The sequence below is a fragment of the Ambystoma mexicanum genome, chromosome 12, assembly GCF_040938575.1.
Source record: "Ambystoma mexicanum isolate Mex_15411 chromosome 12, UKY_AmexF1_1, whole genome shotgun sequence".
Taxonomy (NCBI): domain Eukaryota; kingdom Metazoa; phylum Chordata; class Amphibia; order Caudata; family Ambystomatidae; genus Ambystoma; species Ambystoma mexicanum.
The window spans coordinates 1,174,884,887-1,174,900,680 of record NC_090936.1 but is presented as its reverse complement, the minus strand read 5'-3'; the positions used below and the strand labels follow the sequence as shown (position 1 = coordinate 1,174,900,680).

General features: G+C 47.3%; 1 protein-coding gene and 1 long non-coding RNA gene across 7 annotated transcripts in view; one reads left to right on the top strand and one right to left on the bottom strand.

Annotated features, from left to right (window-relative positions):
- Window positions 1-12,263, bottom strand: part of LOC138514360 (uncharacterized) — a 116,843-nt gene extending 104,580 nt beyond the window's left edge. Inside the window, exon 1 of the long non-coding RNA XR_011281916.1 lies at window positions 12,128-12,263. This is a non-coding gene — a long non-coding RNA (uncharacterized lncRNA). The remainder of the gene's footprint in view (window positions 1-12,127) is intronic.
- USP44 (ubiquitin specific peptidase 44) overlaps window positions 1-15,794 on the top strand; it is a 567,333-nt gene that overhangs the window by 178,258 nt on the left and 373,281 nt on the right. For 2 of the 6 annotated variants that reach the window (XM_069629823.1, XM_069629822.1), the window contains exon 1: window positions 12,347-12,465. The exons of the other annotated variants lie outside the window; for them this stretch is intronic. The gene's annotated coding sequence lies outside the window, so the exon portion shown is untranslated. Of the gene's footprint in view, window positions 1-12,346; window positions 12,466-15,794 lie in introns of those variants that run through there. 6 annotated transcript variants of the gene reach the window in all.

Genomic DNA, 15,794 nt, shown 5'->3' with positions numbered 1-15,794 from the left:
GTACTGAGCATATTGGGCCTCGAGAGAAGAGGGTGCTGCTTCGCTCTTCAATATGTCTCTACAAATAACCTTGAGGAGACCAGACTCTTTGGAAATGGCTATACCCCTAATGTAGGCCTTAAACGAGTGCCACAAGGTGGCCTGTGTGCGGACCGACCCAGTGTTCAATGTAAAATAATCGTCGATGGCGGATTCCAAGTCAGCATTAAAGGCTACATCCGATAGTGAATGCGGCTTCAATTTCCATGAGCGAGTTTTGTTATGGTCAGTATCCCAATTGAGGGAGATAGTAACTGGGGAGTGGTCCGAGTGTGTCCTGGGAAGGATTGACGTGTGTAATGTTCCTAATGAGTATGTCGGACGTAAGCCATCTGTCTATCCGGGAATGTGAGTCGTGTACGGAGGAATAATAAGAATATATTCGGGAACTGGGTTGCACCAGTCTCCATGTGTCTGAGACCTCCAGCTGCGACAGGGCCCCCAAGATCACTTTAACAGCCCTGTAGAGTTGCCGGGGTCTGGTACCCGACCTGTCCCAATCAACGTCCAGGATCTTATTGAAATCCCCAACCCAAAAAGATAGGTACAAGGGGGAACCTGGCCAGTAGACTACTGAGGTGTGAATAGAACTCAGGATCATCGATGTTGGGCCCGTAGACATTAAGGAACACAATCTCTTTGTCGTGTAGTCGGCCATAGAGTAGAACATATCGCCCCAGGGGGTAAATGTGAGACACAATGAGCTGGAACTTAATACTCTCATGGATCAGAACCATGACACCTCCGTTTTGAGTGGAGTAATCAGTGTAGTATCTTTGGGGACCCCATATCTTTGCAAACATCAAGCAGCCCTCGGATCGAGCATGTGTTTCCTGTAAGAAGAGGATTTTAACCCCATGTCGTTCTACATATAGTTGTATATTTCGCATCTTTCTGCGATTACCAAGTCCCCTCACATTCCAACTCATGCAACCTAGGTAATGTTCTGTCATCGGAATATGCAAGACACAGGGGTATTACTAGGTGTTGCTGCAGTATTCGAGGGACCAGGTCCAGAGATCTGTAGGTGTGCCTATTAACAAGGTGCGTCCTCCAAGGTATAAGCGTATACTCTTCCTCTACCGTGCATGTCAAGCATTTTTTGTCATAACACCCCAACCCACCCGCCCTCACCCACGACCCTCTCCCAATCAGAGGGGTGAAAATCCAACACCCATTCAACCAAACCAGTAACAGCGGCATCATTTCCTGGGGGCTTGTGCGCCGGTTGGGCGGCAACGCTTCCTAGCGGGGGACGTAATAAAGATCGGCGTGGTACTGATGCAAGGAGTGATCAAGACTGGTGGTCCAAGCACGGCTTTAGGATCAAATGATCAATGAACAAAAATAATAATTCAACATAGTAACTAGAACAAAAGAGTTTTCCGCCAACAAGCAGACAAGGGCTGCCCGGATCGGGATGTGGGCTACTCAGCAATAAGCAAAGAATCCTTGCAGCTACTGGGACAGAAATGTTCACCTGGGGAAATGCTCATCTACAAATTTGGAAGCCTCTTCTGGAATTGTAAAGAAAAAAACCTGATTCAAGTGTTCGATTCGACCCTTGGCAGGGTACAGCATAGCGTATTTGACCCCCAGTTCTCGCAATCTCCTCTTGGTTGCAATGAAGGTCTTGCGTTCCTGTTGGACGGAGATTGAGAAATCAGGGTACAAGTGGACCCTGGCGGATCCCAGTAGAAGTTCATCCTGGGCTCTTGCTGCCCGAGTAGAGTGTCTCGATCGCAGTAGTTCAAAACTCGCCCAATGATGGGGCACGCTGGGTTTAGGTTTCGCCGTAAGAGCATGATGGTCCCGCTCTATAGCAAATTGTGGAGATAGCTTAGGGGAGTGAAGTAGTTGGAGCACGGTGTACTCAATGTAGTCCTCCATGGGGCCTTCAATCCTTCCTCAGGGATGATGATGATGCAGAGGTTGTTAAGCCTCGATCGTGATTCAAGATCCTCGTTTATCTTGGCCACCTACAAAACTTGTCTGGACAATGTGGCGACCTCGGAGCAAAGGGCAGCTATATCATCCTCTGCAGATCCCACCCTGGACTCGACCTCCGTAACCCAGCCATCAGTTTTTTCCATGCGGGCTTTGATTGAAGATATGGTCCCATTCATGTCATTGAGCTTGGAATGAAGAGTAGTAAACCCTTCCCGCATTAATTCAAACATCTTCTGGGACTCTGGGGGGTCAGGAGGTGTAGATGTAGTAGGCTCGGGTTCTAACTCGGGTTCAGTCGATTTAGCTGAGGCTTTCGCAAACATATTGATGGAACTTTGTTTTTTGAGAGTTCCCTTGGTCATGGTCTCAGCAGGGGGTCACTGTTGACGCGCAATCTGCACTGAGGTAGCTAGAGTGGACCTGCGGAGAGCCAGGAGGGACCTCTGGGATAGAAATGTAGAGCCGAATGTCAGGCTGGTCTCGGGGAGCGAGTCTGGACCTGAAGCCGTCATTCGCGTCAGCGCGGGCCCTTGACAGGCGTATGTGGGGTCCAAAAGGCTCGGGCGAGGATCCTAAGAGAGGGACCAGACAGAGGGACCCCAGCAGGGAAACAGGTGCTGCAGCACCCCGTATGCGCAGGCGTGCACAGGTCCGGTGCAAGGATAGGTGTGATCTTCACAAATGATGAGGTAAAGGAATCCGGCTTGCGTACAGCTATAGGTGTGCAGGGGTGATGATAGAGTGTACAAATCTTAGGCTGCTGCATACCTGCCTGAATCCACATATGTGAAAATGCAGAGATGGTGGTGTGGCAGCCGCTGGAGTCAGGGGCTGAAGATAGCAGGGTGTGAGTTGTGAAGGCAGAGCCCCAGCCCAGGACTTCCGCCCCGGCCTGGGGTAGAGTTAACTGGAGAGGAGACTCAGGATTCAGACCAGCTGGCAGGTAGTCCAGTGCAATATAAAGGTATACATCCCTTCTTGAGGAGTAAGGGTTCATTAACAAGAAGCTCTGTAGGCTGCGGCAGAGCTGGCCTTGTTGGTGAGTTCAGCTGGGCTCCTCGACAGCCGAGTGTATTGCGTCTCCCCACATATTAAGGGAAAAGTGGGAGACTCTCTTCCCTAGGGAGCTGGCCAGCCATTAGGCACTGTGTACGTGCCACACTAAGTATACAGATTGATAGGAGGTGTGGAGCAGCTGCGCTGCAGAGGGAGAATCCAGCAGCCGCGGCACTCTGTGTGGAAGCCCGGGGGCAGCATTGGGCGATCGCAGCAATAGTCAGCAGACGGAGGCGGCTGGGGGACGCAGAAAGTGAGGAGCAGCAGACGGTGGGGAAGCCTCAGTCATCACCAGCGGGAGACTTACCGCCACCAGCAGGAGCAGCAACACTGGCAACGGGGCGCACCACGTGACCGGGTCCGCAGGGGCCTCCTCACACACCGCAGCCCGGGTTTCTTGTCGCGGTGGGTGCGTCGTCTCAGGATGTCCGCCCGCCCCGCTGCAGATAAGGGGATAATTATCAACAGGCCGCCAGGTCGTCCACAGGGTGCGGGCTCCAGCCCGGGATAAGGGTACAGGGGATGGCCTCGTGGAGGGTCGTCACAGGGAGGGAAGGGGCTGCAGCAAAAGGTTGTGATGCGTAGGGGCCAGGATGCCAGCGGCCCCCGAAGTGGATGCCGGATATCTCCTCCAATGGAGGATGACTGAACGGCTGCGGTCGCTCACCCCTCCCCCACAGCATGCCCTGCAGCCTCGGTAGTGTCTGGTTTAGGAGGAGGATCCCGTCGGATGTGGTACACGTATCGGGACAGAGCAGCCTCTCGGCCCACCCAAGGCCACCGTATTGACAATACGGGGCAGAATCTTGAACCCATCTTCAGGTTGCAGGCGGGGGGGGGTTTAGATGAAAGGAGCCCCCAGTCTTCCTTTCTCAGGATTCAACGTGTATCAGCAAATATTTGTGCGACTGCAGTCGCCCAGCACAGAGCTCCTGATTAAGCGGCCATGCTCCGTGAATCGCAACAGCACCCTCCGGCAAAGCAGATTTTGAGGGCTTTTGTCCTTGTGGACAACCTACAGATTTGGGCCTAGGGTGTCCAAGACACCAAGGAAAACAGGGAACCCCATGCATTTCTGAAAAGAAGACATCCGTGGGATTCACAGAGGTCTGACTTGCACAAATCGCCCCAGGATTTATTACCCACAATCCCCGGGAAAGTTTAAAATCTTGTGAAAAAACCCACAATTTTCAGACATTTCCCCCTACCAACCCACCGAAACTTGCCACCAACACCACATGTCCTACCTTCCTGCGTTCCCACAGGTCTCCTGGCAGAAATGGCACCTCACATGTGTGAGTGCACCTACCTAGGCACAAAGGGGAAAGGCTAAACCACTGGTAACCCCAAGTCTTTTGACAGAGCCGATTTTGAGGGATTTTTCTCTTGTGGACAACCGACAGATTTGGGGTTAGGGTGTCAAAGCCACCAAGGAAACAGGGAACCCCATGCATTTACGAAAAGAAGACACCCGTGGGAAATCACAGGAGGTCTGACTTGCGCGAATCACCCCAGGATTTATTACCCACAATCCCTGGTAAAGTCTGAAATTTGGCAAAACCCCCCCCTCAATTTTCAGACATTTCCCCTAGCCAACCCACCAAAACACACCGCCAACACCACATGTCCTACCTTCCGCGTTCCCACAGGTGACCCGACGAAAACAGTACCTCACATGTGTGGGTGCACATACCTGGGGGCAAAGTTAAAAGGCTAAACCACTGGTATCCCCGAGTCTTTCAGCAGAGCAGATTTGGTGGGATTTTGCTCTTGTGGACAACCTACACGTTTGGGCCTAAGGTGTGGAAGCCACCAAGGAAACAGGGAACCCCATGCATTTCCAAAAAGATCATTTGCAGAGTTATAACTGTTATATATTTTATGAAAAGGACAAAAATGCGCTAAAGGGCCATGCTACCTCGCACGGAGTTGGCGATCGGCTTACCCAATTCCCTATGACTAACTGAAACCGCATATCCATTTCTTATGGCGGTGGCTAGTATAAATATGAAGTTAGGAAACATAACTCCGTTTTGCTAAAAATTTAAGTTACAAAGAAATGTAATAAATGCCAAACAGACAGATGGTGCTCCCTCCCCTTGAACCAATGATGCCAGGGGGTGGGGAGAGGAAGGGTAGATTATCCATCAGAGGATAGGGGTAATCATAGAATACTCCCCCAAAATTGTAAAGTGAAGGATATCATTTGGGCTTCATAAAGGGGGACAGACAGACACACGCAATAATCCGGGGAGACAGGAGGAGGAGGACGGAGAGGAGGCAGCTGAACCATACCAAGGAGAGTGCAGAGACCAGACCCCTTGCCTAGCTGTCCAGAGTGTCCTGAGACAGTGGGAAAAGGGTCTCACTCACTCCTGGGTTAAAATTAAAAAGTCCTACGGTCCAGCAAAAGAGCTGGGGTTCTCTAAGATTGAAGGGAATTAGCACAGAAATGAGAATTCTCCCCAACATGACTGCACCAATATATGCTAGTATTCACATGCACTCCTTCACACAGCATTCATGTTTGCTTTGCGCAAAATCCAATACTCAACAACCATAACGAAAAGTACCTCCAGGATAAAAAAAAAAAAAAAAGAAAAGGATCCAAAAAAGAAAGAAGCAATAAACAAACGGAACCATAAAGTCCCATCAACCGAGGTCTCAACTACCCACAACCTACCAAATACAAGCAACAACAAACCACAAACAGCAAAGACTAAACCCAAAAGACCATGTAAAACACCAAATCGAAAGAGGGCGCCCACTAAGGAACACAACCCACGCATCATGCCTCGCCACAAGAAAGACAAAGAAGTCAGAAAAGACAACAGAAATAATAAGAAATCCCAAACCAGTCGGAAAGGCTCGGACCAGCATGTTCCCACAACCCCAAAAAACTCGACAAACATCTGAGATGGCCCAAAGAGACCTACAAATAACAGAGCAAAGAGACTGCAATGCTCGCTACCTGTCCACATACAACAACGTGGTCAACAAAAACAACAAAGCAACAACGAACCGACAGCCAACAAGCTTCACGAATACAGACCCAACCAGGACACAAACGGATGACAACTAATAAACCATCACAACCCAGTCTCCACCATGGACAATACCCCAACCAGAACAAGGAACAAATTGGAAACCATCACACTCACTCTACACCCCCTATATCACCAAGGTTGGAACAACAGAGGGCTAGCTACCCTTTTTACCACCCGGAAATGAACCAAACCCACCATAAAGCTCATCAGTTTACTCGACAAAGACTGACCAACAAAGAACCACCCCACCCAAAAGACTCAACCAGGAAAAACCCACCTGGAACGGAAACCCAACCAACAACAAACCGGTCAGAACAAACAATACTAACAACAACACAAAAGGTAAATCCAGCAAACTACACTGCAGCCTCCTCAACATTAGATCCATGGCAAACCACTCAGAAATCAATGACCTAAGCGAAGGAGGCACAGACGTGCTCTTCCTTACTGAAACCTGGCTATCAGACAACTATAAAGCCATCGCGAACGAAGCAATAACTGACAATTATAAATGAATACACTCCAACAGAGAAAACCAAAGAGGAGGTGGAATCGCAATTATACACAAAAAACATGCCTGAGCATCTCGAATCATCACAACCAACGTGGAAGACTATGAATCCCTCCTAATCAAGATAGAACTCAACGACCAATCCAACATAGTATTCCTACTGATCTACAAACCAGCTTCTTACAACCCCAACTTTGCAACAAAACTAGCGGACGAGGCCACCATGCCATCAACACACTACGACAACCTAGGTGAAAGAGATCCCACTGATACAAACATAGATACAACAGAAGACACACTCAACAATTGGATCACCGTGGCCATTGACCAATTAGCACCAGCTAAAACATTCAAAGCAACACCAAAAAAACTGGCAGCAAAATGGTTCACAGAAGAACTGAAAAAACGCCCAAAAAAAAAAAAAACAACTGCAAAATGGAAACAAAACAGAAAACAATACACCAGACAAGACTAAATAAAATATCAAAGACAACTCAAACTGTACAAAGAAACAGTCCTCAAAGCAAAAAAAAAAAAAAAAAAAAAAAAAAAAAAAAAAAGACTACGCCACAAGAATCGGCAAACAACTCTATCACCCCTACACAGACACTTTGTGACAAACATCACACCAAAGCAGGGTCTGTGTAGTAGCTGCACAGCAGTTACTGCATCTGCGGGCATTAGTCTGTGCAGATATTATATATGTAGTCACTTACATCAGAGCAGGGTCTGTGTAGCAGCTGTACAGCAGTTACTGTCTCTGCAATGCAAGCATTAGCCGTCGCAGGTATATATAGTCATTTACACCAGAGCACAGCCTGTGCAGTAGCACAGCAGTTACTGCGTCTGCGACCATTACCTGGCACATATATATATATATATATATTGGACTGAGTAAAGTCTAGAAAATACAACCTGAAACACGTGTCAACTTACTGCCTAATGTCAGGCTGAGAGGTCCTGTGTCCGCGGAAGCTGCTGAATCCCCGACAATCCCCCTGAAATGTAATTCCCAGAACTAGATATTCATTCAGCTCTGCAAACTACACCCCAAAGGGAAAGGGGGAAGTGGATAACATAACACCAGGTTGACTGTGTCAAGGCTAACCAAAGCTGAACCTGCAGAGGATACAAGAAAAGCAGATACAAATCCTTTTATTACTTACTTAACCTTTAGAGTTGGAAAGACTTTAAATCCTTAACTAATAAGTAAGAATCATACCTGGTTCTTCTCTTTAAATTTCTTAGAGAAGCTTGTAAAGAAGCTGAAAATCTCTTACTTGAGTCTCTTGAAATTCACAGCAACTTCTTATTTTGGGCAAACCTGGAAAGTTTTGCTCTTTGCCTTTTTCCAAAGTTAACTAATTGTCCAGTTAAATTGTCTTTAATATTGTCTCTCTTTTCCTTTCAAACTTTTCTTTAGTTTCCAAAACCTTTTTACAATTCAATAGAGTTCGCGAATTCTTGAAGAAACACGTAGAAAAGCACACGCGCAGATGATCTCAATGCTGAAGATTCGCACGTTGAAAACTTCCCGCGCTGAAGAACACGCGCACTGTAAGAAAAGTCCATGCGCAGAAAACACACGTGCTTGTAAACACACGCGAAGCAGAATACACGCGCAAATGGATTCTCGCGCAGAAAACACACACGCGCCTTATAACCCTCGCGCCAAAAAGTTCACCCGCGGACTGAATCTCGCGTAAGAAAGCACACGTGCTGGAAATCACACGCGCTATTGAGTTCTCGCGTAGAAGCACACTCGCTTGAAATCAAACTTGCAACAGAGTTCACACGTGGTCGGATTCTCGTGTTAAAAAGCACACGTGCTGGTAATCACACACGCAATTGAGTTCTCGCGCAGAAGCACACGCGCTTGAAAACAAATATGCAACAGAGTTCGCACGCGGTCGGATTCTTGTGTTAAAAAGCACACGCGCTGGTAATCACACGCGCAACAGAGTTCTCCCGCGGCGAACAGATTCTCGCGCTGGAGCTCACACGCGCAAAGGTTCAACGGTTAGTTTCAGATTACACGTAGTACGTGTTTAACAAATAGCGTTCACCCGTTAACCTCGCGCTTACTTTCAAGCACACTCAAACAGTTCAAAATATAAATTCAAAGAAAACATTTTACGAGTTCTCACTTAATGTCTTTAAGATAAACAGAGCGGCAGTCTAACAATCTCTAAACAAAGTCACTTATCTCCAGAACGATTTCCTAAAGATCTTCAGTTTCCTTTCTTCAAATCGCATTCCTGACAGCTGAGAACTTCTCCTAAAACCCCCAAGAAAGTAGCCGCTCAACTGCTAACGCCTGAAGGATAAAATCCACCAGGCCCATGTCTTAAGCAGGAGAAGCCACTACACACGTCCTCTCAGCTGGGGCTTAGATGATGAAAGGAAAAGAGTGACAGTTTAGAATGTTCATTGTTGTTCTGCAGTGTTTTCTAACCAATCAGAGCTGTCACTGTGAAACTCTATGTTGCCTTGGGTCAGAACCAGGATTCTGAATCAGGAAGTTAAGGCCAAACCAACTACAATAGAAAACTTCCCACCCACACAAGGCTAATCTAAAAAAGGATAATAAAAGAGAAATAAAAGGAAAGAAACTTGAATAAGGGAAAATAGCCTGAATAGGGGAAGGAAACCTGACACCTAATTAGAGATAGGCAGCCATCCATATGTGAAGATTGTACTAAAAGGATTTAATACTGAACAATTATATAGTAGACTGTTGGGAGTGTGATCGAATGTTTGTGGTTATAAAGTATTTGTGTGAATGTTGGTATGATTAAGTGAAATTAATGGTATGTAGGGTTGAAAGTTTTTGTGGATCTTAAGCAAGTGTAAATTGTGTTTTACGTTTTAAATAATTTTTACACCATTGGGTGTTACTTTATATACAAAACATTATTTAAAAAACAGTGTTTAAGTAAAAATATTGAATCATTTGTTATTATTTATAAAAAAAAATAAATGCATATGGTGTCATCCTCCATCTAAGGGATCCCTTTCTATATTGCATTGCATATTTAGCCCATAGGACTCTAGATTTTTGGGCTATCCCCTTTATTATTGAAATTAACTTACACCAGAGCACGGTCTGTGGAGCAGCTGCACAGCAGTTACTGCCTCTGCGAGCATTAGCCTGTGCATGTATTATTAGATATGTAGTAACTTACACCAGAGCACGGTCTGTGTAGCAGCTGCACAGCAGTTACTGCCTCTGCGAGCATTAGCCTGTGCAGGTATTATTAGATATGTAGTCACTTACACCAGAGCAGGGTCTGTGTAGCAGCTGCAAAGCAGTTACTGCCTCTGCGAGCTATAGCCTGTGCAGGTATTATTAGCTATGTAGTCAATTACACCAGAGCGGGGTCTGTGTAGCAGCTGCACAGCAGTCACTGCCTCTGAGAGCATTAGCCTGTGCAGGTATTATTAGATATGTAGTCACTTACACCAGTGCAGGGTCTGTGTAGCAGCTGCACAGCAGTCACTGCCTCTGTGAGCATTAGCCTGTGCAGCTATTATATATGTAGCCAATTACACCAGAGCACGGTCTGTGTAGCAGCTGCACAGCAGTTACTGCCTCTGAGAGCATTAGCCTGTGCAGGTATTACATATGTAGCCAATTACACCAGAGCACGGTCTGTGTAGCAGCTGCACAGCAGTCACTGCCTCTGGGAGCATTAGCCTGTGCAGGTATTATATATGTAGCCAATTACACCAGAGCACGGTCTGTGTAGCAGCTGCACAGCAGTTACTGCCTGAGAGCAGTCGCCTGTGCAGGTATTATTAGATATGTAGTCAGTTACACCAGAGCAGGGCCTGTGTAGCAGCTGCACAGCAGTTACTACCTTTGCTAGCATTAGCCTGTGCAGGTATTATTAGATATGTAGTAACTTACACCAGAGCACATTCTGTGTAGCAGCTGCACAGCAGTTACTGCCTCTGAGAGCATTAGCCTTTGCAGGTATTATTAGATATGTAGTCACTTACACCAGAGCAGGGTCTGTGTAGCAGCTGCACAGCAGTTACTGCCTCTGTGAGCATTAGCCTGTGCAGGTATTATTAGATATGTAGTCACGTACACCAGAGCAGAGTCTGTGTAGCAGCTGCGCACCAGTCACTGCCTCTGAGAGCATTAGCTTCTGCAGGTATTATTAGATATGTAGTAACTTGCACCAGAGCAGGGTCTGTGTAGCAGCTGCACATCAGTCACTGCCTCTGCGAGCATTAGCCTGTGCAGGTGTAATTAGATATGTAGTAACTTGCAACAGAGCAGGGTCTGTGTAGTAGCTGCACAGCAGTTACTGACTCTGAGAGCATTAGCCTGTGCAGGTATTATTAGATATGTAGTCACTTACACCAGAGCAGGGGGTGTGGTAGCTGCACAGCAGTTACTGCCTCTGCGAGCATTAGCCTGTGCAAGTATTATTAGATATGTAGTCACTAACACCAGAGCAGGGGGTGTGGTAGCTGCACAGCAGTCACTGCCTCTGCGAGCATTAGCCTGTGCAGGTATTATTAGATATGTAGTCACTTACACCAGAGCAGGGTCTGTGGTAGGTGCACAGCAGTCACTGCCTCAGAGCATTAGCCTGTGCAGGTATTAGATATGTAGTCACTTACACCAGAGCAGGGTCTGTGGTAGGTGCACAGCAGTCACTGCCTCTGCGAGTATTAGCCTGTGCAGGTATTATTAGATATGTAGTCACTTACACCAGAGCAGTGTGTGTGGTAGCTGCACAGCAGTTACTGCCTCTGCGAGCATTAGCCTGTGCAGGTATTATTAGATATGTAGTCACTTACACCAAAGCAGGGTCTGTGGTAGGTGCACAGCAGTCACTGCCTCAGAGCATTAGCCTGTGCAGGTATTAGATATGTAGTCACTTACACCAGAGCAGGGTCTGTGGTAGGTGCACAGCAGTCACTGCCTCTGCGAGTATTAGCCTGGGCAGGTATTATTAGATATGTAGTCACTTACACCACAGCAGTGTGTGTGGTAGCTGCACAGCAGTTACTGCCTCTGCGAGCATTAGCCTGTACAGGTATTATTAGATATGTAGTCACTTACACCAGAGCAGTGTGTGTGGTAGGTGCACAGCAGTTACTGCCTCAGAGCATTAGCCTGTGCAGGTATTATTAGATATGTAGTCACTTACACCAGAGCAGGGTCTGTGCAGCAGCTGCACAGCAGTCACTGCCTCTGAGAGCATTGCAGAGCCTGAACCGTACCATAAATGAGCTTCGGGCGCAGTTATTGTGTCTATAATACCAACAACAGACTGCCCTGTTTAAAATCAAAACCAGATGTTTGGAAAGTCACGTACTTACCATGTTTACTTTCAACATGTGATAAGTACAATACAAGGAATTACAGCTTCAATGTGCATTTCCAGAGGTTGCAAAAGGGCTCCTGCCTCCCCTTAAGAACAGAGCAACAAAGGGGTTTGAGTTGATGGATGCTAAAAGAAATGCATATAAAATTCACTAAAAGCACTGGATAACAGGCACTCACCTAATGCAGCCTGCAATGAGGCCATGAGCGTTTCCTAAAGGCTAGTGTCTGGCTAATTCCCATTCGAGAAACGGACCCTAGCACGTTCCGCCTTCACTTTATCACGTGGGCTGCTCATTGTCACGTGTGTTTCAACGTCAGCTTCATCACGTGAGTTGCTCTGAATGACGTATGTTTCAACGTCCTCTTCATCACGTGGGCTGTTCTGCATCACGTGGGTTTGTACGTTCATTTCGTCATTTTATTTTTTTTTGCACGAGCGGGAAGGTAATGCGTTGCGGGAGCGAGTCCTCCATAGCAAGGAACATTTCGTACAGTTGGGTGTTATTTGGCTTCTGGTGAGTCTTGTAGTTATCTCTTGTACATTGTTACTTTAATGCAAAGCGGCCATATTGGGGAGGGGGTATTACTGTGTATTTTGGGCATATGGACTGTGCATCACAGGGGTGATGCAGGCAATATTAGGGAGGGGGTATTTCTGTTTATTTTGGGGATATGGAATGTGCATCACAGGGGTGATGCAGGCAATATTAGGGAGGGGGTATTTCTGTTTATTTTGGGGATATGGAATGTGCATCACAGGGGTGATGCAGGCAATATTAGGGAGGGGGTATTTCTGTTTATTTTGGGGATATGGAATGTGCATCACAGGGGTGATGCAGGCAATATTAGGGAGGGGGTATTTCTGTTTATTTTGGGAATATGGAATGTGCATCACAGGGGTGATGCAGGCAATATTAGGGAGGGGGTATTTCTGTTTATTTTGGGGATATGGAATGTGCATCACAGGGGTGATGCAGGCAATATTAGGGAGGGGTATTTCTGTTTATTTTGGGGATATGGAATGTGCATCACAGGGGTGATGCAGGCAATATTAGGGAGGGGGTATTTCTGTTTATTTTGGGGATATGGAATGTGCATCACAGGGGTGATGCAGGCAATATTAGGGAGGGGGTATTTCTGTTTATTTTGGGGATATGGAATGTGCGTCACAGGGGTGATGCAGGCAATATTAGGGAGGGGGTATTTCTGTTTATTTTGGGGATATGGAATGTGCGTCACAGGGGTGATGCAGGCAATATTAGGGAGGGGGTATTTCTGTTTATTTTGGGGATATGGAATGTGCATCACAGGGGTGATGCAGGCAATATTGGGGAGTGGGTATTTCTGTGTATTTTGGGGATATGGACTGCATCACAGGGGTGATGCAGGCAATATTGGGGAGTGGGCATTTCTGTGTATTTTGGGGATATTGACTGTGCATCACAGGGGTGATGCAGGCAATATTGGGGAGGGGTATTTCTGTGTATTTTGGAGATATGGAATGTGTATCGCAGGCGTGAGGCAGGCAGTGTTCGGGAGGGGGTATTTCTGTGTATTTTGGGGATATGGAATGCATCACAGGGGTGAGGCAGGCAATATTCGGGAGAGGGTATTTTTGTGTATTTTGGTGATATGGACTGTGCATCACAGGGGTAATGCAGGCAATATTGGGGAGGTGGTATATCTGTATTTTGGTGATATGGACTGTGCATCACGGGGGTTTTGCTGGCCATATTGGGGAGGGGGTATTTCTCTGTATTTTGGGGATATGGAATGTGCATCGCCGGGGGATGGCAGGCAATATTCGGGAGGGGGTATTTCTGTGTATTTTGGGGATATGGAATGTGCATCGCAGGGGTGAGGCAGGCAATATTCGGGAGGGGGTATTTCTGTGTATTGTGGGGATATGGAATGTGCATCGCAGGGGTGAGGCAGGCAATATTCGGGAGGGGGTATTTCTGTGTATTGTGGGGATATGGAATGTGCATCGCAGGGGTGAGGCAGGCAATATTCGGGAGGGGGTATTTCTGTGTATTTTGGGGATATGGAATGTGCATCGCAGGGGTGAGGCAGGCAATATTCGCGAGGGGGTATTTCTGTGTATTTTGGGGATATGGACTGTGCATCGCAGGGGTGATGCAGGCAATATTCGGGAGGGGGTATTTCTGTGTATTTTGGGGATATGGAATGTGCATCGCAGGGGTGATGCAGGCAATATTGGGGAGGGGTTATTTCTGTGTATTTTGGGGATGTGGATTGTGCGTCACAAGGGTGAGGCAGGCAATATTGGGGAGGGGGGTATTTCTGTGTATTTGGGGGGGGTTATGTGCATCAGAGGTGAGGCAGGCATTATTGGGGAGGGGGTATTTCTATGTATTTTGGGGGTTTCTAATGTCCATCAGGGGTGATATTTACTTAGACTACATGCGGATTCAGTTTTTGGGGGATTTTATCATGCAGATGTGTTTTTCCCGGGGGAGATGTCTTATGGAGTGGGGCTGGGCGCAGTGCGTTCCTCCCTTCCCAGTGGGACTTGCACTGTACCAGTGAACGGTTAGTTATCCTCCCCGTTGGAGGGGGGAGTTGGAGGATTTGGTATGTGCAGCAGATGGGGGGACAGATGTGTCTTATGCAGACAGCGCATATGTGTACGAATTTGCAGCATGGCAGTTCGGTTCTTTATTTCTCCTGCACGGGGAGCGATTTGGCATTCCCCGGGGAGGGGGGTGGTTCCTTTATCCCTTTACCATGTGTGCAAGAGGAGGCTTAAGCGCACATTTAAAGTCCCCGCGAGAGCCGCCAGCATTGTGTTTGTTTTAAAGTTTGCCGATACTCTCTGAACTTTACGGCGTAAGGACTTGTTCCCGTGACGTCGTGGTGACGTTTTCACGTGGGTGGTGTACGTGCCCAGGAAGCGGAGGGAGGCACGGGTGGCCCACGCTGTGCACTGGCAGGTGTTTGTGTTTTATTGCGCATTTATGGTGCGCTTCTTCATCTCGGCAGAGGGCCTGTTATATTTCATGATGATATTTGTATCTGCATCGAGCTCATAGGCAGGTGCTTCACAGCGCGGCCAGGGCGGGGAACAGGGAGAGCAGAGCACCGAAGGGTTTCTTTTTCCTATTTTGATTTGGGTTGCAGCAGTAGCGGATCTGTGCGTGTCTTCTTGGCCGGTATCCTCCTCCTCCTGCCCGGCTCCACCCACCCCCAAACAGAAGTGCTTTATGGCAGATTCAGCTGCCGGCAGCACGTCGGGTTGTACCACCATCTTCACCCTTATCCAGTGGTGGAAATTGAAACATTTTGGTGGGGGTCGCACAAGGGCCGGGGTGGGGGCGTAGGTGAAGGGGGCGGTGCCCACAGAGGCGTGGTTAAAGGGGGCGGAGCTGGCAGTTGAAAGGAAAGGTCCAAAATAATAGTTTAAAGCGGCGCGATTTCTTTACTTAATGCTGCTTCTTTTCCAAACTATATATAAATTCCACTTTAAGCCACTTCCATGGCACTGGTGATGAGTTACTTCGCTATGCGGATAATAGTTTTGACCAGTGTCGCTGAGTAAAGATTCTTTAAAATGCACAATTTGCATCCCATTTTATTAATTAAAAAAAACACCCTTGGGTACTATTCAAACAGGGTCAGAAAAGGTATGTATTGCCATTTACAACTATGGGCCACTTTTTCATTGGTGCCCGAGACAATTTTATGACCCAGTCCGACCCGCACATGTGTAGACGGAAGCAAACCGTACCAGGCATCTGTGCACCTAAACTACCAAAAGCAATGTTAGTCTACACTGTGATCTGAGCTCATGCAGAGGAGTATTTTAAAAAAACAATTCAAGTTC